The sequence below is a fragment of the Pan troglodytes genome, chromosome 8 (genome assembly GCF_028858775.2).
Source record: "Pan troglodytes isolate AG18354 chromosome 8, NHGRI_mPanTro3-v2.0_pri, whole genome shotgun sequence".
In the NCBI taxonomy this organism is placed as follows: Eukaryota; Metazoa; Chordata; class Mammalia; order Primates; family Hominidae; genus Pan; species Pan troglodytes.
The window spans coordinates 136,961,634-136,986,393 of record NC_072406.2 but is presented as its reverse complement, the minus strand read 5'-3'; the positions used below and the strand labels follow the sequence as shown (position 1 = coordinate 136,986,393).

The 24,760-nt window shown below is 46.7% G+C and overlaps 1 long non-coding RNA gene across 1 annotated transcript; it reads right to left on the bottom strand.

Annotated features, from left to right (window-relative positions):
- Positions 1–6,193: 6,193 nt before the first annotated feature.
- LOC107966955 (uncharacterized) lies at positions 6,194–9,850 on the bottom strand. The gene is made up of 2 exons (XR_001707012.2): positions 9,763–9,850; positions 6,194–6,561 (listed from the first exon to the last, which is right to left on the bottom strand). It is a non-coding gene; the product is annotated as an uncharacterized LOC107966955 (long non-coding RNA).
- Between the last annotated feature and the right edge of the window lie 14,910 nt (positions 9,851–24,760).

The following is a 24,760-nucleotide window of genomic DNA, read 5'->3' as shown; positions in this document are numbered from 1 at the left end:
ATACCTGTAATCCCAGCACCTTGGGAGGCCGAGGCAGGAGGATAACTTGGGCTCAGGGGTTTGAGACCAGCCTGGGCAACATAGTGAGATCTGGTCTCTACTAAGAAAAAAAAATTAGTTGGGCATGATGGTACGCACCTCTAGTCTTAGCTATTCGGGAGGCTGAGATAGGAGGATCACTCGAGCCTGGGAGGTCGAGGCTGCAGGGAGGTGTGATTGCACCACTGCACTCCAGCCTGGGTGACAGAGCAAGAGCTTGCCTCAAAACAAAACAAAACAAACAAACAAACAAACAAAACCCAGAAATGTGAGAGTTCAGTTTCTTTCTATTGATTTCAGCCCTTCGTGTATGGGAGTTTGTTACAGCAGTCCTGGCAAATGAGTACACCCTGCAAAGTGTGTGCATGTACCTGTGCGTACACACACACACACACTCACACACACACACTCACACAGGCACATATAGGTTTGTTTCTTTCTCTTTACTCACAAAAGAAGGAGGAAGGGAGCTGACGTCCCCTGAGCTGCCGATGCATGCTGAGCTGCCGATGCATGCCGAGCTGGCTACCCTCACAGAGGCCAGCTCACAGAATTCCCGCCGCTCCCGGCAGTCAGCACCCATTGACAGATAAGGAGTCTGACCACAGAGAGACTAAGCTGGGCCTGACTACGGGTCCCATGGGCTTCAGAGGTGGCATCGCCATTAGATTCTGGCAAGGAAAAAAATCATTTTTTTTTTAAAGACGCATGTTAGGTAACCATGATATCAGTCTTCTGGGCATAAGAGAAATGGTGAGCATCGCACAAAGTTCTTACATTCAATTTGTTGAGTGCCCCGAATTTGTCTTTAAAGGATACATTTTTGCCACCCTTACCCCAGCAGTCTAAGAGTCAGAGAGCCTAGGCAGCCATGGCAAAGGGAATAAACCATCCTCGGAGTTGAGCTTCATCCTGGGACAAGCTCCATGGTCCTGTGTCCCCACGTCTCTCCTCCCTACAAAATCCCAGGAGCTCTGGGTTCTCCTGAAGCCATTCCCTCCTCTCAGCCAGGGCACTCCCGTAGTCCTGCCCTGGGTGTGTTAAGGTGCAGGGAATGCAATATGGTACTATTTGCATGTGGTTTTTTTCTTTCTTTCTTTCTTTTTTTTTTTTTTTTAGACGGAGTGTCGCTCTGTCACCCAGGCTAGAATGCAGTAGAGCTATCACAGCTCACTGCAACCTCCGCCTCCTGGGTTCAAGCAATTCTCCTGCCTCAGCTGAGTAGCTGGGACTACAGGCACACACCACCATGCCCGGCTAATTTGTTTGTATTTTTAGTAGAGACAAGGTTTCAACACATTGGTCAGGCTGGTCTCGAACTCCTGACCTCAGGCGATCCACCCGCTTCGGCCTCCCAAAGTGTTGGGATTACAGGTGTGAGCCACTGCGCCTAGTCAATGTGGTTCCTTTTCAAGGAAGGAAGGGAGGGAGGGAAGCATAAAGGGAGAGATGGGCCAGGGCAGTGGCTCACACCTGTACTCCCAGCACTTTGGGAGGCCGAGGTGGGCAGATCACCTGAGGTCAGGAGTTTGAGACCAGCCTGGCCAACATGGCAAAACCCCATCTCTACTAAAAATACAAAAAAAAAAAAAAAATTAGCCAGGCATGTTGGTGTGGCACGCCTGTAGTTCCAGCTACTTGGGGGACTGAGGCTCAAGAATTGCTTAATCCCAGGAGGCAGAGGTTGCAGTGAGCTGAGATCGTGCCACTGCACTCCAGCCTGAGCATTACAGCGACACTCCATCTCAAAAAAAAAAAAAAAAAAAAAGGTTGGGTGCGGTGGCTTGCACCTGTAATCCCAGCACTTTGGGAGGCCGAGGCAAGTGGATCACTTGAGGTCAGGAGTTTGAGACCAGCCTGGTCAACGTGGTGAAACCCAGTCTCTACTAAAAAAACAAAAATTAGTCAGGCATAGTGATGCACTGCTGTAATTCCAGCTACTTGGGAGGCTGAGGCAGGAGAATCGCTTGAAGCCGGGAGGAGGAGGTTGCAGTGCGCCACTGCACTCCAACCTGGGTGACAGAGCAAGACTCTGTCTCAAAAAAAAAAAAAAGCGGGTTGGGGGGGATGGGCAGGGAGAGGGAGAGGGAAGAAAAGGGAGTAAGCAAAAGGAAAGTGGGCTCAGCACAGGGCCTGGAACCTAGCAGATGCTGCTCAGTATCTGCCGCTCTACTCCCTGCAGGAAACAGGGCTGCGTTTTTGCGATTACAGAAAAGTCTTTCCCTTTACACCCAGGCATGAGAGGCCCTTTCCATGAGCCTTATACATGACAAACATACACATGAAACACATGTATTGAGGAGCACCGGGGTGTTTTGGCCCCGTGGGATCCTGTACTCAGCATTGGCCCAGCACAAGTCAGCACCGTAAACACCACCAGCCAGGACTAGGATGTGTCAGGCCTGGAGAGATGCTTCTCCGCAAGGCCTGGCCCCTGACCTTGAACAGAAGGTGACCTTGTCTGGTCATCCTGGAGATTTGTGGGTTGTGATGCTCCCAGCATTGGAGTCAGGCACTGCTTCAGAAAGCAGAGACGATTTAGCCAAGGGAAGACCTTAGGCCAGAGAAAGACAGGTTGTTCAATTTGTCAAATCGTCAAATAGCATAAATACAACCGATTCTTACTCATGGAAATATTATTTCCCAGTAGTCCTGGGTCCCTGCATTTCTTCTCCTCATGTTTGAATTTGGGCTTGGGAGGCATTCACAGATTAGTGTACATTTCACAACAGTTGCATATGGTCACCAAGTAACATTGTATAATATTACACAGTTCATATTCTTCTTCTTTTTTTTTTTTTTGAGACAGAGTCTTGCTCTGTGACCCAGGCTGGAGTGCAGTGGCACAATCTCGGCTCACTGCAACCTCCGGGTTCAAGCAATTCTCCCGCTTCAGCCACCTAAGTAGCTGGGACTACAGGTGCACACCACCATGCCTGGTTAATTTTGGTATTTTTAGTAGAGATGTGGTTTCACCATGTTGGCCAGGCTGGTCTTGAATTTCTGCTCTCAGGTGATCCACCCGCCTTGGCTTCCCAAAGTGCTGGGATTACAGGCATGAGCCACTGCGCATATTATTCTTAAACGTGTCTATGTAGGGCCCAGATATAATATGTGTGAAGCATAATACTAGCTATTTATGTTACTCTGTGCCTCTAGCTATTGCTTTAAGAGATGAGAAAGATTGCCACTATAACTGATAGCAATTTACATGATAAAAATTAAATTTGTTACATATTTTCTGCCATGAAGATAATTTGTCACATGTGAAGGGGCCAAGGGAGAGCTTTCCCCTTGGTGCTCTAAAGGTTTGCTAAAAAAAAAAAAAAAATCAACTCACAAAAGGCAGATGAATAGGAGAAAAAGGGCCAAGTGCAGTGACTCATCCCTGTAATCCCAGCACTTTGGGAGGCCAAGGTGGGAGAATTGCTTGAGCTCAGGAATTCAAGACCAGCCTGGGCAACATAGCAAGATCCCATCTCTACCAAAAAAAAAAAAAAAAAAATTGGCCAGGCGCTGTGGCTCACGCCTGTAATCTCAGCACTTTGGGAGGCCAAGGCGGGCGGATCACAAGATCAGGAGATCGAGACCATCATGGCTAACATGGTGAAACCCTGTCTCTACAAAAAATACAAAAAATTAGCCAGGCGTGGTGGTGGGCACCTGTAGTCCCAGCTACTCGGGAGGCTGAGGCAGGAGAATGGCGTGAACCCGGGAGGCAGAGTTTGCAGTGAGCCGAGATCACACCACTGCACTCCAGCCTGGGCGAAAGAGCGAGACTCCATCTCAAAAAATAAATAAATTAATTAACCAGGCATGGCACATGCCTGTGGTCTCAGGTATTCAAGAAGCTGAGGTGGGACCAAGAGGCGAAGGCTGCAGTGAGCCATGGTTACACCACTGCACTCCAGCCTGGGTGATAGAGCAAGATCCTGTCTCAAAATAATAATAACAGTGATATTTTATTGACAATTCCAGTCGCTATTGCTTCAATAGAGCAAAATTTTGTTTTTCCAAATTGAAATTAATAATACTAAGAACTACAGTGACTCAAGAAAAGTTGCCTAACTTAGCATTACTATTAATTCAACACAAGTTATATGAAAATTTTGCCTACAACAACATAGTGACTTTGCTGAAATACAGGAAAGAAAAATGTTTTAATTTAAATTAGAATATATATATTCTAAATATATAATAAATATATATAATATATAAATATATACTGTATTAATAATTATTTTATTAATTAATTATTAATTATTTATTATTATATATTATAAATATTATTTTAAAATTATTGATTATTGATTATTAATTAATCATTAATCAATAATAATTTGAAACATTTAGACACATGCATCTGAGCCTCCATTTCCACTCCTGGGCCCTGGGCCCTGCAATGGTGGGGCAGGCCTGTTCTCTGGGCCTCCACTCTTTTACTTATTTATTTATTTAGAGACAGTGTCTCACTCTGTCACCTAGGCTGGAGTGCAGTGGCGTGATCACAGCTCACTGCAGTCTCAACCTCCTGGGCCCAAGCAATCCTCCCACCTCAGGACCCCACTCAACCCCCCAGGTAGTTGGGACCACAGCTACTCACCACCACAACCAGCTAAGTTTTGTATTTTTTGTAGAGATGGGGTTTTGCCATGTTGCCCAGGCTGGTCTCAAACTCCTGGGCTCAAAACAATCCACAGGCCTCAGCCTCCCAAAGTGCTGGGATTACAAGTGTGAGCCACCACGCCCAGCCTGGACCTCCACTTTCAATGGGCAGCTCCATTTAAATCACAAAAGTTCTGATGGCAGCTCCAGGTGAGGTGCCCCTTTGGTGGTGATTGAGGAGAACCTTGCAGAAGGGTCCACTGAGCTGGCACTCTGGGTAGAATTCACTCCTCAGCGGGATGCGTTTCTTCTGCTAGTCCCTCCCTTCCTCTGCGTCTTCATACAAGGCATTCCAAGGCCCTAGTTACTGGCCCCGGGCCTTAAGAAAGAGTAAGGCCAGGCCGGGTGCAGTGGCTCACGCCTGTAATCCCAGAACTTTGGGAGGCCGAGGCAGGTGGATCACAAGGTCAGTAGATCGAGACCATCCTGGCCAACAAGGTGAAACACCGTCTCTACTAAAATACAAAAGAAATTAGCCAGGCATGGTGGCATGCGCCTTGTAGTCCCAACTACTTGGGAGGCTGAGCCAGGGGAATAGCTTGAACCCACAAGGTGGAGGTTGCAGTGAGCCGAGACCACGCCACTGCGCTCCAGCCTGGCGACAGAGCAAGACTCCATCTAAAAAAAAAATTTAAAAAAAGAGTAAGGCCAGGAGTAGGCCAATGAGGAGCTGGCTACAGCTAAGGTGAGTATCGTGGACAGGGGTTTAGGTGGTTCTCTACTTGGGGGACCAAAGTGGAGAGAGTGACAGGGTGAGTCCCAGTGAGTATACACAAGGAGCTGCCCAAAGCAGATGCTAGGAGGACTCCAGGTAACATCCAAGCCCAAAGGCACCATCCAAGAATGGACCTACGTGCAGCTCCACGACAGCTGCTAACACCCAACACAGCACTGAAGCCACCTGACTCAGGCACTGGGACACTGGCTGGAATTCTGGAGAGTCTGATGGAATCAGCCTAGGTGAGGTGTCTCCTTATTCAATCATCTTTGGCCAGGAGCTGAGATCACCTAATACAAACGTGCCTACCTAGCTCCCCCTCCCTTTGCCAGGGCTTTAGGAGCAGGCCTAGAAAAGGGGGCATGAGGGCATCGGAGTAACCCCAGTGTATCTATAACAAATGTGTCTACACCCAATGTATCCGACAAACGGTTGTCCAGCTGGCTTAGGGTGAAGGAGTGGGACATGAGGAACGATGCAGCTCCTTTCCTGAGGCTGCATAAATCTCCCCTGACCAGGGGTCAGCTCTCTCCTCCAGCCTGGGGGGTAGTGCCCTCAGCATGGTGATAATGGGCTCAGGAGGCTGCTGCCGGAGGGAGCAGAGGAATGGAAGATGATGAGCTAAGCGGGCTGGAGGGGGGGCTGCATCTTTGGAGATTTATAGTCACCAGCCCCCAATCCAGACGGACTTCTTGGCTGAAAGCAACAAGCAGCCGCAGAGCTTGTAAATGCAATGAACCATCAAGGTTAGAAAAAACTGCATCCGGCAACTTTGAGCTCAGCATCCTTTTATTAAATGGGTTATTTGGCTATTTGAACAATCTATTGTAACTCAGTCCATTGACACGGTCAAGAAGGTGATCAGATTAGGATCTGAAGAGGATGAGAAGCACCAAATCACATCTCCGATGTCACGGAGGCTAAATCTACACGTAACCCAAATCCACATATAACACGTCATCCTCTAAGAGGCACCCTTGCAATGGCAGGATTTCAGCATTTACAGGCCATTCCCAGCACCATAGCAACCCAAACTGCACAATACATAACAGCATCTGGAGATTCTCAGCCCTGAGCCAGGGGCCTAAGAAAAAGAAGTCACGGCAGCATTGAGATGACGAGTTCATTCACTGAAGGAACTAAAATTGAGAATTTAAGATACAAAAGTTCAATAAGTTATTGAATTGATGACAATTTTCTCTCTTATAATCTAGAAGAGAAAAAAAGGGGTATTACTGTGCCTCAGGTCTTCATTTTGACCAACAGGAGAGTGCCAAGTGGCAGGGACGAAATGGCATCATTTCGAAGGAGGGCCATTGCAGAACGGCCAGAGATACAAAAGCTGGACAACTGACTTAGTTATCCTGACTCTTTTTTTTTGAGACAGGGTCTCTCTCTGTCATCCAGGCTGGAGTGCAGTGGCGCTATAAGGGCTCTCTGCAGCCTCCATCTCCCAGGCTCAATCCATCCTCCCACCTCAACTTCCTGAGTAGCTGGGACTACAGGTGCACACTACCACACCTACGCAATGTTCTTTTTTTTTTTTTTTTTTTTTTGTAGAGACTGGGTCTCTCTGTTGCCCAGGCTGGTCTTGAAATCCTGGGCTCAGGAGATCCTCCCACCACAGCCTCCCAAAGTGCTGGGATGACAGCCAGGAGCCACCATGCCCGGCCTGTCCTAACTCTCAAGAAAGCGGCTCTCAAAATGTGTAGAGAAAAGGTATATGTGTCCCAAGGGTCTGGAACATTCTGATTTTACACCTACAGAGACCCCAGTGAAGGGCAATGGAGTGCAAAGCAACATAGCCACACAAGGATGAGATGCCGCTAGCATAAGGAAGGGGCCTGGGAAGGTCAGAGGGGTTATGACGAGGCCCTGTGAGCCCTGGCCTCATCAGTCCTGGGCCACCAAAGGGCAGAGTGGCACTGCAGCAGCCTGCCCCAAGCTCCCCGCTGGAAAATGCTCCACTTCCCAGATCATTTATCCTCCTAGGTCCTGGTGGCTCATGGCCTTTTCCCAGCAGCCACTGCTGCCACCTTCACTTCTTTTTTTTTTTTTTTTTAAGAGGGAGTCTCCCTCTGTCGCCCAGGCTAGACTGCAGTGGCATGATCTTGGCTCACTGCAACCTCCGCCTCCCAGGTTCAATAAATTCTCCTGCCTTAGCCTCCACAGTGGCTGGGATTATAGGCGACCACCACCACGCCCAGCTAATTTTTTTATTTTTAGTAGAGACAGGGTTTCACTATGATCGCCAGGCTGCTCTCAAACCCCTAACCTCAGGTGATCCACCCACCTCGGCCTCCCAAAATGCTGGGATTACAGGTGTGAGCCACCACGCCTGGCCTCACCTTCACTTCTCTCCCTTCACTTGGTGGCCTTAAACTCATGCTTCCTGTATCCCTCCAGGCTGTGGCTCTTTGAGGCTGTAGGTCCTGCTACTGTCAACTATTGCTGGTCCCAGAAGTTAGAGAAGAGTTTTGCCAAGACATTGTCCATTGCTCTTTAAAGGCAGCAGGCAGAGCAGTCAGCCATGCCGAGAGAATCACAAATGGACGTGCACACAGAAGGAGACTCAGGGCAGTACTACTCTACCGTGATCATGTTGGCCAACGTTTCTATCATTGTAAATGTTGTCCTCATTGAGTTGGCACATTATGACTCTGTCCATACAGGAGGCTCAAGCACTCTTTAAAAAGCACTGCAGGGCCAGGCGCGGTGGCTCACGCCTGTAATCCCAACACTTTGGGAGGCCGAGGTGGGCGGATCACCTGAGGTCAGGAGTTTGAGATCAGCCTGGCCAATATGGCGAAACCCTGTCTCTACCAAAAACACAAAATTAGCCGGGTGTGGTGGCAGGCAGCTGTGATCCCAGCTACTCGGGAGGCTGAGGCAGGAGAATCACTTGAACCCGGGAGGTAGAGGTTGCAGTGAGCCAAGATCACGCCACTGCACTCCAGCCTGGGTGACAGACCAAGACTCTGTCTCTAAATAAATAAATAAATAAATAAATAAATCCCTTCAGTTTCCCTCCTGTCTGCCCCAGGAGTGTGACACCCTCTTACCCCAACCTTTGCAGTTCATCTGATTCTTCGAGTGTGCGCCTGAGTTGTCCCTCTTGCTAGCCTATTCCAGCTGATGACGCATTAGACAGTTTATCTGGCTTTCTGCTGTGACATTTCCCCAGTGTCCTAACTTTCAAGTTGTACTCTAGGGCCAGATGAGCAGCCCATCCAACCTGGCTTCTCAGGGCCCACCACCTGCTCACCGAAGGCCCACTTCTCTAGGAGGATAAAAATCAGACAAAAGTAATACTGATTCTTTCTCTCTTTCTCTCTCTCTCTCTCTTCCTTTCTTTCTTTCACTCTCCTCTGTCTCTTCCTCTTTTTCTTTTTTTTTCAGACAGAGTTTCTCTCTGTCACCTAGGCTGGAGTGCAGTGAGCCATCTCAGCTCACTGCAACCTCCACCTCCTGGGTTCAAGCGATTCTCCTGCCTTAGCCTCCCAAAGTGCTGAGATTATAGGCGTAAGCCACTGTGCCTGGCCTTTCTCTTTCTCTCTCTCTCTTTCTCTCTGAGATGGGGGTCTCACTATGTTGCCCAGGTTGGACTATAATTTGTAGGCTCAAGTGATCCTTCCTCTCAGCCTCACAAATAGCTAGGACTAGAGATGTGTGCCACCATGCTCAGCCTAATACTCATCTCTTAACAGATGTAGTGGCTCACACCTATAATCCTAGCACTTTAGAAGGCCGAGACAGGAGGATCACTTGAACTCAGGAGTTTGAGGCCAGCCTGGGCAACATAGCAAGACCCTGTCTCTACAAAAAATTAAAAAGTAGCTGGGTGTGGTGGCACAATCCCGTAGTCCCAGCTGCTTGGAAGGCTGAAGCAGGAGGATCACTTGAGCCCAGGAGTTTGAAGTTGAAGTGAGCTACTGCACTCCAGCCTGAGCAAAAGAGTGAGACCCTCTCTCTAAATAAATAAATGAATAAGAAGATATGGAAAATATAGATAGAAATAAAGAATAAAATGAAAGTTATCCAGATATCCCAAACCAAGAGATATAACCACAGATAAAATTTTAAGAAATTTCCTGAAAGATATTATTTGAATATATCATCATTGGACTTGGTTTGTGTATGTTTCTATGTATATATTCTGCTTTTGAAAACTCACATTTGTCATTTCCCTATGTAATTCCATGTGTGTACACATTGTACATAGATACATACCCACACCTAAACCAAGTCCTTAACACTATTATAAGCAACACTTGCAGTGAACATATTTGTCCTAAAGTTTTTCTCTAGATCTCTATTTTAAACATAACTTATCAACATACAAACACTGTAGAAACGAATCTGTTTTGTAAATGCTCCCACTTCTTAACCCTTGCGTTCTGATGGACAGAACCCTTACGTAGGGTTCTGATGGAACCCTTACATTCTGTGCCTGATGTCACAGAAAGCAACACAGAATCTGGAATCGGAATTCCTGAGATGGTTTGGCAGCATCACCACCTACTTCCTGTGACTTGGGCAAATCAATTAATCTCTCTGAGCTGTTTCCTCATCTGTAAATTTTAAATTAAGGTAATGATAACACCTGCCAAGTCTCTTACACCTCATGGGGTTAGAGTGAGAAGCAAACGACATCACAGATGTGAGAAACTTTGTGTGGGTAAGTGAGTAGGCAAGCTTGTTATACTTCAAAAAAGAGCATCGCACACATTTTTCTCTATTTTAGCTCAGACCTCTGGTCTCCTGGAAAGATGTGAAATGACTTGGCATACAGGAAAAGAGGTCCAAGAAGCTGAGATGAATTATTCCCTGTTATAAGTAAAATGTTTATTTAGAAACAGAATGCTTGGTCTTCGGTATTACGAGGAAAAATCGGCATTTAGATAAAAAGTTTTCTTAGCAAGGCAATTTTACTTTCTGCAGGAAGGGTGCTCCTCACAGATGGAACAATGGTGACAGCACACTTGAACAGAGGAGGGAAGCAATTTTTATCCCTTACGTAGTTTGTCCCTGTTACTGTGTCCTGTTTCCATTGGCTGGAGCCAGACCTCACAATCTAAACTGAACCTGATTGGCTAACAGCTCAAACATTTTTTTAAATAGGTAAAAACAATGGAGAACAGAGGAAAAGAAGAAGTTGCTTAGGAAAGGACTTAGAAAAGTAATAATATTCTTTTATATATATATTTTTTGTTATAGTTTAAGTTTTAGGGTACATGTGCACAACATGCAGGTTAGTTACATATGTATACATATGCCATGTTGGTGTGCTACACCCATTAACTTGTCATTCACATTAGGTATAGCTCCTAATGCTATCCCTCCCCCATCCCCCCACCCCACAACAGGCCCCGGTGTGTGATGTTCCCCTTCCTGTGTCCATATGTTCTCATTGTTCAACTCCCACCTATGAGTGAGAACATGCGGTGTTTGGTTTTCTGTCCTTGTGATAGTTTGCTGAGAATGATGGTTTCCAGCTTCATCCATGTCCCAACAAAGGACGTGAACTCATCCTTTTTTACGGCTGCATAGTATTCCATGGTGTATATGGGCCACATTTTCTTCTAGAAGCTCAGCTTCTTCTTGAACTTTTCTAGTGATGGGAAATTGTATACATCCCCAGGCAAACTTTTTCATCATTGGACGGTTGAAATAAAAGCTGCTCCTGGTTCTCATAGAATAAGTCTAATTCCTCTTTTGGCTACAGCTATTTTTTTTAATGCTGTGCACATTTTATAGTCCTTTACTGTTCAGACTTGGAAAGCTAGGATGAAATAAATATTTACTAAACACCCCTCCCCCTGCAAAAAAAGAAAAAGTAATAATATTCTTAAATAAGGAAGGGGCATAGGCTGAGAGCTGAGGCATGGCTGTGAGCACATCCAGTACAAATATTTTGGTTAAAGTACAAGGACATAGAATGTACTACATGCCTGTGAGCATGTCTAGCACAAGTATTTTGGCTAAAGTGTAAGGACATCGATGTACTTACTCCTTTATATCTAACAGCTACATAGGATAGGGCTTAACAAAGAGTTATTAGCACAAAGCAAGGAGGCTTGAAGGAAGTTAGTCTTTAAAAGAAATTATTATTTCTAACACTTATGATTTATTCTTTAATAAGAAGGGAAATTTGAAGAGGAACTTTTTACTTTCTACATTCCCCTTTAATTCATGGCACAGTTGGGACTACTCATTTTCATATGAGGACATTCAATAAACAGACTTTACTAATGAATTTGAAAAGCCCTGTGTTTCCTTTACAGTAGCTAACCTGCTTTTATGCTTTTAACCATTTTTGATTATTGTTTCCTTTTTTTATTTGCTTTTTTTTTTCCAGACAAGTTCTCATTTTATTGCCCAGACTGAAGCGCAATGGTGCAATCATAGCTTACCTCGGTCTCGACTTCCCAGGATCAAGCAATCCTCCTACCTCAGCCTCCCAAGTGGCTGGGACTACAGGCACACACCACCACACCTGGCTAATTTTATATACATATATATATATACTTTGTAGAGACAGGATTTCGCCATGTTGCTCTGACTGGTCTCGAACTCCTGGGTTCAAGTGATCCTCTTTCCTTGGCTTCCCAAAGTGCTGGGATTACAGAGGTGAGCCACCATACCTGGCCTAGTAGAACTTATCTTTAGGTGGTCCTGTACCCGGGCCTGCCATGTTCATTTCTTTTCATTCATTAATTCAACAAACACTGAGCAGTCTCCATGTGCCAGAATGTGCTCAGTGCGGGGGTAAAGGCCTGGTGCTTGCCCTTGTGGCCCATAGTGTCCAGATAAACCCTGTACTGCAGAGGAAATGTGTACTGTGACAGAGGTGGGCACGGGGGCCAGGTAGTCTTTGTCCAGGAAAGTTCCTCAGAGAAGGACCACCTGAACTGAATTTCGAAGGATAAGTAGGAGGAACTAGAGGGCTTTCTGGCACCTTCTTTATTATACAGTAAGGGCAACCCAGTTCTTTTGTCTTTTTTTTTTTTTTTTTGAGATGGAGTCTCACTCTGTTGCCCAGGCTGGAGTGTGGTGGCACAATCTTGGCTCACTGTGACCCCCACCCCCCGGGTTTAAGCAATTCTCCTGCCTCAGCCTCCCAAGTAGAGTAGCTGGGATTATAGGTGCCTGCCACCACGCCCAGCTAATTTTTATATTTTTAGTAGAGACGGGGTTTCACCATGTTGGCCAGGCTTGTCTCGAACTCTTGACCTCAGGTGATCTGCCCGCCTTGGCCTCCCAAAGTGCTGGGATTACAGGCTTGAGCCACCAAGCCTGGCCAAAAGTCATTTTATTAGGTAAATAGCGGAAAGCAATCTGACGTGGAGGTTCCATATAAGTGTCAGCGACTACATGGTCACCAGCTCCAGAATTCTGTTCTCAGCCATCAGGACAGTGGAAGAAGCCAAGTGGGAAGGGCTGAGTGGGATGCCTGCCCCACAGGTCCAGCTGGACTGGGAACTGGGAGAACTGGCTGGAAGAGACCAGGAAGTTTGTGGTAGGACTCCTAGAGCCAGGAACCTCTGAGGATGGCTCAAGAAGAGGCTAGTGGAGGGGCCATCGGAGCTGAAGCCTCATTAGTCATGGTTCAGGCCTGGTACACAGTAGGTCCTCAGTATTTTTTTTGAGTCCCACATTAATATAGCTATTCAGACAAGAGAATTGTCAGTACCATATCATGCTTTCAGGAACTCTTATGCAATGACTATGAAGACAAAGCAAGGCTTTTCCCCTAACACTCTTTTTTTGTTTGTTTTTTGAGACAGAGTCTTGTTGTGTCACCCAGGCTGGAGTGCAGTGGCACAATCTTAGCTCACTGCAATCTCCACCTTCTGGGTTGAAGCAATTCTCCTGCCTCAGCTTCCTGAGTCGCTGGGACTACAGGCATGCGCCACCACGCCTGGCTAATGTTTTTTGTATTTTTAGTAGAGACAAGGTTTCACCATGTTGGCCAGGCCTGTCTTGAACTCCTGACCTCAGGTGATCCACCTGCCTCAGCCTCCCAAAGTGCTGGGATTACAGGTGTGAGCCACCACACCCGGCTAATTTTTGTTTTTGTTTTTGTTTCTTTTGAGACAGTTTCACTCTGTCGCCCAGGCTGGAGTGCAGTGATCTTGGCTCACTGCCACCTCCACCTCCCAGATTTGAGCAATTCTTGTGCCTCAGCCTCCTGAGTAGCTGGGATTACAGACATGCATCACCCACGCCTGGGTAATTTTTTGTATTTTTAGTAGAGACAGAGTTTCACCATGTTGGCCAGGCTGGTCTCGAACCCCTGACCTCAAGTGATCTGCCTGCCTCGGCCTCCCAAAATGCCGGGATTACAGGCATGAGCCACTGCACCTGGCTTTTTCCAACACTCTTTAATGAATTAATTTATTTTTTTGAGACAAGGTCTCAGTCTGTCACCCAGGCTGGAGTGCAGTGATGCCATCATGATTCATTGTAGCTTCAATCTCCTGAGTTCAAGTGATCCTCCCACCTCAGGCTCCCGAGTAGTTGGAACCACAGGTGTATGCCATCACACCCAGTTAATTTTTGTATTTTTTGTAGAGTCAGGGTTTCACCATGTTGCCCAGACTGATTTCAAACTCCTGAGCTCAAGCAACCTGCCTGCCTTGGCCTCCTAAAGTGCTGGAATTACAGGCATGAGCAACCTCTCCTTGTTTTTTGAGATGGAGTTTCACTCTTGTTGCCCAGGCTAGAGTGCAATGGCATGATCTCAGCCCACTGCAACCTCCGCCTCCCAGGTTCAAGCGATTCTCCTGCCTCAGCCTCCTGAGTAGCTGGATTACAGGCACCCGCCACCACACCTGGCTAATTTTTGTATTTTTAGTGGAGATGGGGTTTTGTCATGTTGGCCAGGCTGGTCTTGAACTCCTGACCTCAGATGATCCAACCACCTCGGCCTCCCAAAGTGCTGGGATTACAGGTGTGAGCCACCGTGCCCAGCCTAGCAACCTCTCCTTAAAATGAATTTTGAAGCAAGAGCATTTACATCTCAGGGGGACCCACATTAAATTTTAAGATCGTACTAGAAGGGCCAGGTGCAGTGGGAGGTAGAGGCTATGGTGAGCTATGATTGTGCCACTGCATTCCAACCTGGGTGACAGAGGGAGTCCCTGTCTCAAAAAAAATAAAAAAGATTGTACTAGATTTGTCATGTAAGAAGAATCAGGACATTATTTTATTTATTTATTTATTTATTTATTTTTATTTTTTATTTTTTTTGAGATGGAGTCTCACTCTGTCGCCCAGGCTGGAGTGCAGTGGTGCGATCTCGGCTCACGCCATTGCTTTCCAGCCTGGTCAACGAGAGTGAAACTCCATCTCAAAAAAGAAGATTGTACTAGATTTGCCATGTAAGAAGAATCAGGACATTATTTTTATTTATTTATTTATTTATTTATTTATTTATTTATTTATTTTTTGAGATGGAGTCTCGCTCTGTCGCCCAGGCTGGAGTGCAGGGGTGCTAGAGGCTCACTGAACCTCTGCCTCCCGGGTTCACGCCATTCTCCTGCCTCAGCCTCCCGAGTAGCTGGGATTAGGGATTACAGGTGCCCGCCACCACGCCCAGCTAACTTTTTTTGTATTTTTAGTAGAGACGGGGTTTCACCATATTAGCAAGGATGGTCTCGATCTCCTGACCTCGTGATCTGCCTGCCTTGGCCTCCCAAAGTGCTGGGATTACAGGTGTGAGTCACCGCGCCCAGCCTATTTATTTCTGTATTAAGCAAATTAAAGGTAATAGTAGAATTTCTGGGTTGAAATGATGGATTGAACATATGTATCTAACTTCACTTCCTCCTGAAATCCCACTAACCCTACAATAAACAGATTAATAAACAAACACAATTAGAAACCAACAAAGACAGAGAGAACAAGAGAGGAAAACAACAGCCACATTTTGAAAACTAGAAAGCCAGTGAGCTGAGGGGAACTGGTTTCGAAGACCCAAGAAAGGCAGTTTCTACACCAGCAGAGAGGAGAGCTGAGAACCAACTTGGTTTATGCTGCAGAACCTCAAAAAAGTACAGGAGCTGGCAATACCAGGGCCTCTGGCACTGGAGGAGAAAGGGAATGGACTGAAATCAGGGCTGCTGGAAGCTATTAGTCATCAACTGGATTCCTAGATGCCCTCCTAGTCCATGTGGCTGGGTGACAGCTCCACCCCAGGCCCACCCCTGTAAAACAGAACGTCTGAATTGGGGGATGCTGGGCATGGCTGAAGATGCAGCCTCCATACCAAGTGCACATGAATATTTTATTCAAATCCCGCATAGCCTCCTACTGGGCTCCTAGAAGGCTAGCAGCCAGGCTGTTACTCTCCAAGAATAAACTGGAAGACTATTTCCTGGGGAATTTGGCTAGCTGTGAGGAAGTACCTGAAGTTATTGACAACAGGAGTTCCCTAATAAGTGGGTAACCTGATCATGCCAAGAAGGAGCACAAAGTCAGCAAGTCCCACTCGTATGCACAGAGCTTCCAATGTGTTTTTTTAGCTTCCATGTCTTAATTGCAAATAGATAAACAAGAATTATTGAAAATTTGAGAAAACTGATCTGAGGAAACCAAAAGAAAGAGGAAAAAAGTAGTTTAGAGGAAACAGAGACTATGTAGAAAAAGAAAACTAAATTTAAAAAACAAAGATTGGACGGGTGTAGTGGCTCACGCCTGTAATCCCAGCACTTTGGGAGGCCGAGGTGGGCGGATCACCTGAGGTCGGGAGTTCGAGGCCAGCCTGACCAACATGGAGAAACCCCATCTCTACTAAAAATACAAAAAATTAGCCAGGCGTGGTGGTGCATGCCTGTAATCCCAGCTACTAGAGAGTCTGAGGCAGGAAAATTGCTTGAACCTGGGAGGCGGAGGTTGCAGAGAGCCAATATTGTGCCACTATACTCCAGCCTGGGCGACAGAGTGAGACCCTGTCTCAAATAAAATGAAATGAAATGAAATGAAATCAAAAAAAATAAAATAGATAAAACAACAAAGATCAATGAGAGATATCAGATGATATCACATCCAGGAAACAAGAATAGGATGCTATAAAAAGTAACATTCAGGGCCAGGCACAGTGGCTCACGCCTGTAATCTCAGCACTTTGGGAGGCTGAGGTGGGTGGATCACGAGGTCAGGAGATCAAGACCATCCTGACCAACATGGTGAAACCCTGTCTCTACTGAAAATACAAACAAATTAGCCAGGTGTGGCAGCCCTCGCCTGTAGTCAGCTACTCAGGAGGCTGAGGCAGGAGAATTGCTTGAATCCGGGAGGCAGAGGCTGCAGTGAACCAAGATGGTGCCACTGCACTCCTGCCTGGTGACAGAGCAAGATGGTGTCTAAAAAAAAAAAAAAAAAAAGAAAGAAAGAAAGAAAAAGAAAAAAGAAAAAGTAATATTCAGAGAGCAAAATCTCTTGAAAACATGAGTACAGAAAAACAAACCAACAAAAAACCAAACCTCAACACAATCCTAGAACTGCAATAAGGCAAGAAAAAGAAATAGAAAGCATAAAGATCAGAAAGGGTCCGGGCGCAGTGGCTCATGCCTGTAATCCCAGCACTTTGGGAGGCCGAGGCAGGTGGATCACAAGGTCAGGAGTTCAAGACCACTCTGGCCAAGATGGTGAAATCCCGTCTCTACTAAAAATACAAAAATTAGCTAGGTCTGGTGGTGGATGCCTGTAATCCCAGCTACTTGGGAGGCTGAGGCAGAGAATTGCTTGAACCCAGGAGGCAGAGGTTGCCGTGAGCCGAGATCATGTCACTGTACTCCAGCCGGGGTGACAGAGCAAGACTCTGTCTAAAAAAACAAAAAACAAAAAACCCCAGAAAAGACTAAGTAAAACTGTATTTGTGTATGATATAATTATTCACATAGAAAATAATAAGAATCTGCAAAAACTGACTAGAATCAGTTAAACATGAATAGAGGGCCAGTGTACAAAAATAATTGTATTTCTATACAGTAGCAGCAAATATATTTTTTAAAAGTTAAATACCATAAAAAGGGCAAAAGATCTGAATAAACACCTCATCAGAGACTGGATATGGATAGAAAAGAAGCATGTGAAAAGGTGCTCAACATCATACATTAGAGAATTACAAATTAGAATAACAATGAGGACCAGGACTGGTGGCTAACGCCTATAATCCCAGCACTTTGGGAGGCTAAGGTGGATGAATCACTTGAGCTCAGGAGTTCAAGACCAACCTGGACAACATGGTGGAACCCCTTCTCTGCCAAAAATACAAAAAATTATCCAGGCATGGTGGCCCATACCTGTAGTCCCAGCTACTCAGGAGGCTGAGGCGGGAGCATCACCTGAGCCCAGGGAGGTCAAGGCTGCAGTGAGCAATGATCATGCCACTGCACTCCAGCCTGGGTGACAGAATGAGACTGTGTCTCAAAAAGCAAAATAAAACAAACAACCAATGAGACAGCACCACACACTTATTAGAATGGCTAAAATCCAAAACACTGACAGTGCCAGATACTGGCAAGTATGTGAAACAAGAACTCTCGTTTGGCTGAGCATGGTGGCTCGTGCCTGTAATCCCAGCACTTTGGGAGGCCGAGGCGGGCAGATCATGAGGTAAGGAGATTGAGACCATCCTGGCTAACATGGTGAAACCCCATCTCTACTAAAAACACAAAAAATTAGCTGGGTGTGGTGGCGGGCGCCCGTAGTCCCAGCTACTCAGGAGGCTGAGGCAGGAGAATCACTTAAACCCAGGAGGCAGAGGTTACAGAGGTGCAGTGAGCCGAGATTGCACCACTGCACTCCAGCCTGGGCAACAGAGCAAGTCTCCGTCTTCAAAAAAAAAAAAAAGAACTCTCATTCATTGTTGGTGAGAATGTAAAATGGTACCACCTCATTGGAAGACAGTTTGGCAGTTTCTTACAAAACTAACCATACTTTTACTGTACAATCCAGCAATCACACATTTATCCAAGTAAGTTAAAGATTTATGTCTACACAAAAACCCGCAGATGGATGTTTATATCAGCTTCATTCATAATTGCCACATTGAAAGCAAGCAAGATGACCTTCAATGACTGGATGGATAAGTAAACTATGGTACATCCAGACAATGGAATAGTATTCAGCCCTAAAAAGGAAATAAGTTGTTAAGCCATGAAAAGACCTGGAGGAACTTCAATACATATTGCTAAGTGAAAGAAGCCAACTGAAAGGCCATACAATGTATGATTCCATCTATACAACATTCTGGAAAAGGCAAAACCGTGGAGACAGTGAAAACATCACTGGTTTCCAGGTGTTGGGGAGAAGGTTGATTCAGGCCAAGTCCCAGCTTTGTTGACAGGGACTGGGCCCCAGACCAGGACCTGTAGGGTCTTCTGGAATCCTGAGGACTCAGCCTCCCACCTGGGAGAGGGATCCAGGAGTGTATCTGGCAGCGCAGGAGGAGCCTCTTGAGTCAGTGTTAGAAGCCATGAGGCAGCTGGGTCCCTGATGGGCACAAACTAGGGACTGGGCAGGTAGGATTCCAACCTGAGCCCCTCTGCTGTGCATCTTGGGCAAACTCTTAACCTCTCTAAGCCTCATCCATAGAGTGGAGGCTTTTTTTTATTGAGGTAAAAATTACAAAGAGTAAAATGCATATGCTTTGTAGGACAATTCAATTAGTTTTGACAAAGTATAACCAAGCCCAAATCAAGATCTAGAGCATTCCATCACTCCAGTGAATTCTCTCAGACAAGTCCCTGTCTCTCCATCCACAAGGCACTAATCATCTATCGCCAGAGATTAATTTTGCCTTCTTGGACTTCCTACAAATGGAATCGTATGATATGTATTCTTCTGTGTGTTGCTTCCTTCCATGTAATGTTTCTGAGATTCATGCATATCACTGCATGTATCAGTACTTCATTCTTTTTTTTACACTTAAAAAATTTTTTTTTTTAGAAATGAGGTCTCGCTCTGTTGCCCAGACTGGAGTGCAGTGGCACAATCATTGCTCGCTGCAGCCTTGAACTCCTGGGCTCCAGTGATCCTCCCACCTCAGCCTCCTGAGTAGCTGGGACTGCAGGCCCATGCCACCATGCCCCACTAATTTTTTAATTTTTTGCAGAAATGGGGTCTCCCTGTGTTGCCCAGGATGGTCTTGAATTCCTGGGCTCAAATGATCTGCCCACCTTGGCTTCCCATGAAAGGGCAAGCCACCACGCCCGGCCCTTTCATTCCTTTTAATTCATATCCATCATTGTATGTGCAGTGGCGCCATGTCAGCTCACTGCAACCTCCACCTCCCAGGTTCGAGCAATTCTCCTGTCTCAGCCTCCCGAGTAGCTGGGACTACAGGTGCACGCCACCACACCTGGCTAATTTTTTTGTATTTTTAGTAGAGACAGGGTTTCACCATGTTGGCCAGGCTGGTCTCGAACTCCTGACCTCCAGTGATCCACCTGCCTCCGCCTCCAAAAGTGCTGGGATTACAGGCATGAGCCACCGTGCCCAGCCCCATTTCTTTATCGCTTTACCTGTCTATGGGCAGGTGGGTGGTTTCCAGTTGGTGGTGATTATGATAAAGGTGCTAATAACATTTTTGTATAACTTTTTGTAGACGAGTATTTCCATTTCTGTTGGGTAAATACTTACGCGATGGCCACAGAAGCACACCAGTCATGTCTCCCTCAAGAGAACCTGCCACTGGGGGCCCAGGTGGCCAACAGCCAGCACTGCCCCTTGGGATGCACTTCTCTTAGCTCCTCCCCGCCCATGACTGGGGAGGGTGGGAGCTAGCTCTGGCCCATTCCAGTAGGACTCCCTACTGGGCTGTGGGCTCAGGGCCTCCCCATCAGCCTAGCTGAGACTTTCTCAGAGCTGCACTGAGACCTGAGGCTCGCTCTTTTCTCTTTCTTTCCTTTTTTCTTTTCGCTTTTCTTTCTTTTTCTTTCCTTTCTTTCTTTATCCCCTCCTTCCTTCCTTTCTTTCTCTTTCTTTTCTTTCTTTCCTGCCCGCCCTCCTTCTCTTTCTTTCTTTCTCTCTCTCCTTCTTTCTTTTTTTGAGACACAGTCTTCTCTGTCACCCAGGCTGAAGTGCAGTGGCACGATCTCGGCTCACTGCAACCTCCACCTCCCAGGTTCAAGAGATTCTCCTGTCTCAACCTCCCAAGTAGCTGGGACTGCAGGCGTCCCCCACCATACTTAGCTAATTTTTTTGTATTTTTCGTAGAGATGGGGTTTCACCATCTTGGTCAGGCTGGTCTCAAACTCCTGACGTCAAGTGATCTGCCTGCCTTGGCCTCGCAAAGTGCTGGGATTACAGCCATGAGCCACCATGCCCAGTCTCTTTCTTTTTGTTAAAAACAGAGTCTCCCTCTGTTGTCCAGGTTGGAGTGCGGTGGCATGATCTTGACTCACTGCAACCTCTGCCCCCCAGGTTCAAGTGATCCTCATGCCTCAGCCACCCAAGAGTAGCTGCGATTACAGGTGTCCACAACCACGCCCAGCTCATTTGTGTATTTTTAGTAAAGAAGGGGTTTCACTATGTTGGCCAGGCTGGTCTGCAACTCCTGGGACCTGAGGCTTTTTCTATCCAAACCTCCTTCCTTCCCCGCTCCTTGCACAGAGGTGAGACCTGTATTGACACCCGAGGGACCTCCCTGCTCCTCCCGCTTCCTCTCCTTATCCTTCACAGGCATTTCCTCCATAGCTCTCTTGCGTGTCTAATCCTGTCCTGGTGTCTTCTTGGAAGACTCACACTGACACCACCCAGGGGTGCAATGGTGGGCTCATGCATGGGCCACGTTTTGGGGAGGACAAGACAGTGAGGCGGTGAGCGGGAAGCACCCTGGATGGGGCCAGCCCCCAATATGGCGCGGTCAGCTGGGAGTCTTGTCAGACAGCGGAGGAGGTGGGTCTGCAATGCTACTTTGCAGGCTGGAGCTGGGGAAGAGATCTTCTCTTGCCCACCCCAATGCTTCAGGCAGGAAGGTACAGGAAATCCCTGACACATGGCAGCCCTCAGGTTCTCCTGGCCCCAGAGCAGCAGTTTCAGAGCAGGAAAGGGCCTCAGAGGAGTCTTTGGAACATGGGGAAACTGAGCCCAGAGTGATGGTGCTGCGCTTGAGGTCGGCAGGCACTTGAGCCCATGGGTGCCTCAATGGCTTTGACTGATATAGGGACAGAAATAACACCTCAATGGCATTGCCTGCCTGAGTTTAAGGAGGCCCTGCAGGTGTGTGCACTCTGCTAGCTGCATTCAGCTCCATGCCACACCCAACCTGCCTACCCAATGCACCACCCACATTCACCAGTCTGCAGCTTTAAAGACTCAGGTGAGGCCTGGCGTGGTGGCTCATGCCTGTAATCCCAGCACTTTGGGAGGCCAAGGTGGGTGAATCACCTGAGGTTAGAAGTTGGAGACCAGCCTGGCCAACATGGTGAAACCCCATCTCTACTAAAAATACAAAAACTAACCAGGCGTGGTGGTAGACTCCTGTAATTCCAGCTACCTGGGAGGCTGAGGCAGAAGAATCACTTGAACCTGGGAGGCAGAGGTCACAGTGAGCCAAGATCATGCCACTGCACTCCAGTCTGGGCAACAGAGTGAGACTCTGTCTCAAGAAAGGAAAGAAAGAATGAAAGAAAGAAAGATAGAGAGAGAAAAGACTCAGGTGAGCCATTCCCTAACAGGCAGGTGATGGCGCAGGCCATCATGTGCTGTCTGCAAGGCTCTGAGATTCTCTGAGCTGCCGCGGGGGAAGAAAGGGAAAGTTGAAGGGGCTTCCGGAGGAAAGTTAGGGTCAGAGGCATTTGCTTTCAAGACTGAAGCAATTGCAAGAGTGTGGCAGGCAAAGGGGCAGAGTCTGAGGGGATTCAGTGGGAGAAAGTCCGAGAATCAAAAAAAAAAAACAACAGACGGAGGAAAAGAAGGAAGGGAAGAAGAAAGGAAGGAAGGAAAAGGGTGGAAGGAAGTTAAAAATAGACAAATCTCCTTGCTCTTTACAGGTCATAAACACTTTCCCACACACTAGCTTTTTCTTTTTTTTTTAGACAGAGTCTCGCTCTGTCGCCCAGGCTGGAGTGGGTGGCGCCATCTTGGCTCACTGCAACCTCTGCCTCCCAGGTTCAAGCAATTCTCCTGCCTCAGCCTCCCGTGTAGCTGGGACTACAGGTGCCTGCCACCACGCACGGCTAATTTTTGTATTTTTAGTAGAGACAGGGTTTCACCATGTTGGTCAGGCTGGTCTCCAACTCCTGACCTCAGGTGATCTGCCCACCTCAGCCTCCCAAAGTGCTAGTATTACAGGTGTGAGCCACCTCGCCTAGCTTCTTTTTTTTATTATTCAAATATTTATTGAGCAGCTAAGGAGATACAAAGGTGATTTAAAACATGGTCAGAGGTGAGGCAAATGCACAAGTAATAGAAAGCAAAGGGCAAGATTCACTGAATCACAGCAGTCAGAGAAAGTGCATTAGGGAACCAAGAGTGAGATTATTTCCAGCCTGAAGAGGCATGGGTGGCAAATCAGAAAAGGGGATTGAGATTAAAATAGAAGACTACGGTCTGGATTGTTGATGACACTCAGTATGGGCTATATTTGTCTCTCCTTTTCCTTTCTCCCTATCTTTGGGCTTAATTTATCAGTAGTGCCCAGGACTGTTCAGTGCTTTTTCTATATTTGCTTGCTTTTTGCTTTGATATCTTCTACAGAACTAGGTCTTTGGTATTTTAGGAGTTTTTTCCTGTTTTTTTTTGAAGGATTCTTGTCTTTTTGATCTTGGCATTGACGGTTTTGAGTCTTTTCCATTCTGATTTGACTTTTGTGCATTTTTGGCTGAAGTATCTCGTATAGATTTCTTCACTGGCACTTTTTCTTCAGTTTCCTCATCATCTTCATCATCATCTTCTTCATCATCATCACCACCATCTTCATCTTCATCATCACCACCATCTTCATCTTCATCATCATCTTCATCTTCATCGTCACCATCATCTTCATCATGATCATCATCATCTTCATCAGCAGCAAGTTTTACTTGTTTCTGTGGAACCTTGCTACCACCTCCAGGGACAGATTGCTTTCCAGATATACTTAAGAGTTTCGCACCCTCCTCCTCTTCATCTTCTGACTCTGCATCTTCCTCCACAGCTACTAAGTGCTGTCCACTAATATGCACTGGCCCTGAGCCATACTACAACTGTAAGACCACTGGTGGTGTGATTTCAAAGCCCCCAAGGGAAACCGTTGACTAAACAGACATTTTCAAAGTTGCCAGTGTTACTTCAATTGGACCGCCTTCTAATTCACTGCCTCTGCTTCAACAATGTGCAATCATCCTCTGTACCAGCCCATGAACTGACTGTTCTTAAAGATAACTGGTGCTCATTTTCATCATTATCCACCTTAAAGTGATCATCTTTGTTGGCCTTAAGTTCACAACTGAAAAGATAGTTCTGGGGCCTCAGAGGACTCATGTGCATGTCCATCGAATCTTCCATCGGGTGGCGGCATACACTTAGGTGGTAGAGAAGGCAGACGGAGATAAACGACCACTGCTCAAGAGAACAGCCCCGCAGGATGGAATCACACCAGCTTTCTTTTTCTTTTTTTTTTTTTTGAGACAGGGTCTGGTTCTGTCACCCATGCTGGAGTGCAGTGACATGATCTTGGCTTAATGCAAACTCTGCCTCCCAGGTTCAAGCAATTCTCATGCCTCCGCCTCCCAAATAACTGGAATTATAGGCTTGCACCACCACATCTGGCTAATTTTTGTATTTTTAGTAGAGACAGCATTTTACCAAGTTGGTCAGGCTGGTCTCAAACTCCTAGCCTAAAGTGATCCGCCCACCTCATTAGGCAGGCAGATCAGGTCCTTCTGGCTGGCCTTTGAAGTCCTGCTTTTAACTTAGCCCATCTGGGATGGGGCCAATTGAGGAGACCTCATGAGGCTAAACTAATCAATGCCCTGAAATGACATTTCTCTTATCAGTGGATCTTCCTCCTGGCTGCACTTCAGAATCCCTGGGGAGCTTTAGCAAATACCATGGCCAGGGCCCATCCCTAGGGCTTCTGGAGCAGGGCCGGGGCCAGTGGTAGGGTTCAAGAGCTCTGCAGGTGATTTTAATGAGCAGCCAGGGTTGAGACAGCCTCTGTGTGGCTGGCACATGGGAGGAGGTTGGCCAAGCCCACCGGAAGGATTCAGAGCAAGGACGTAGCTGAGTGACAACTACCTGACCAAGAGGCAGAAGATGGCAGCCACATGTCCACGTCCACAGACACGCTGATGTGCCTGGAGTCTTGCCTCTGATGCTTCCCATCCACATAGTGGGCACCTTCCG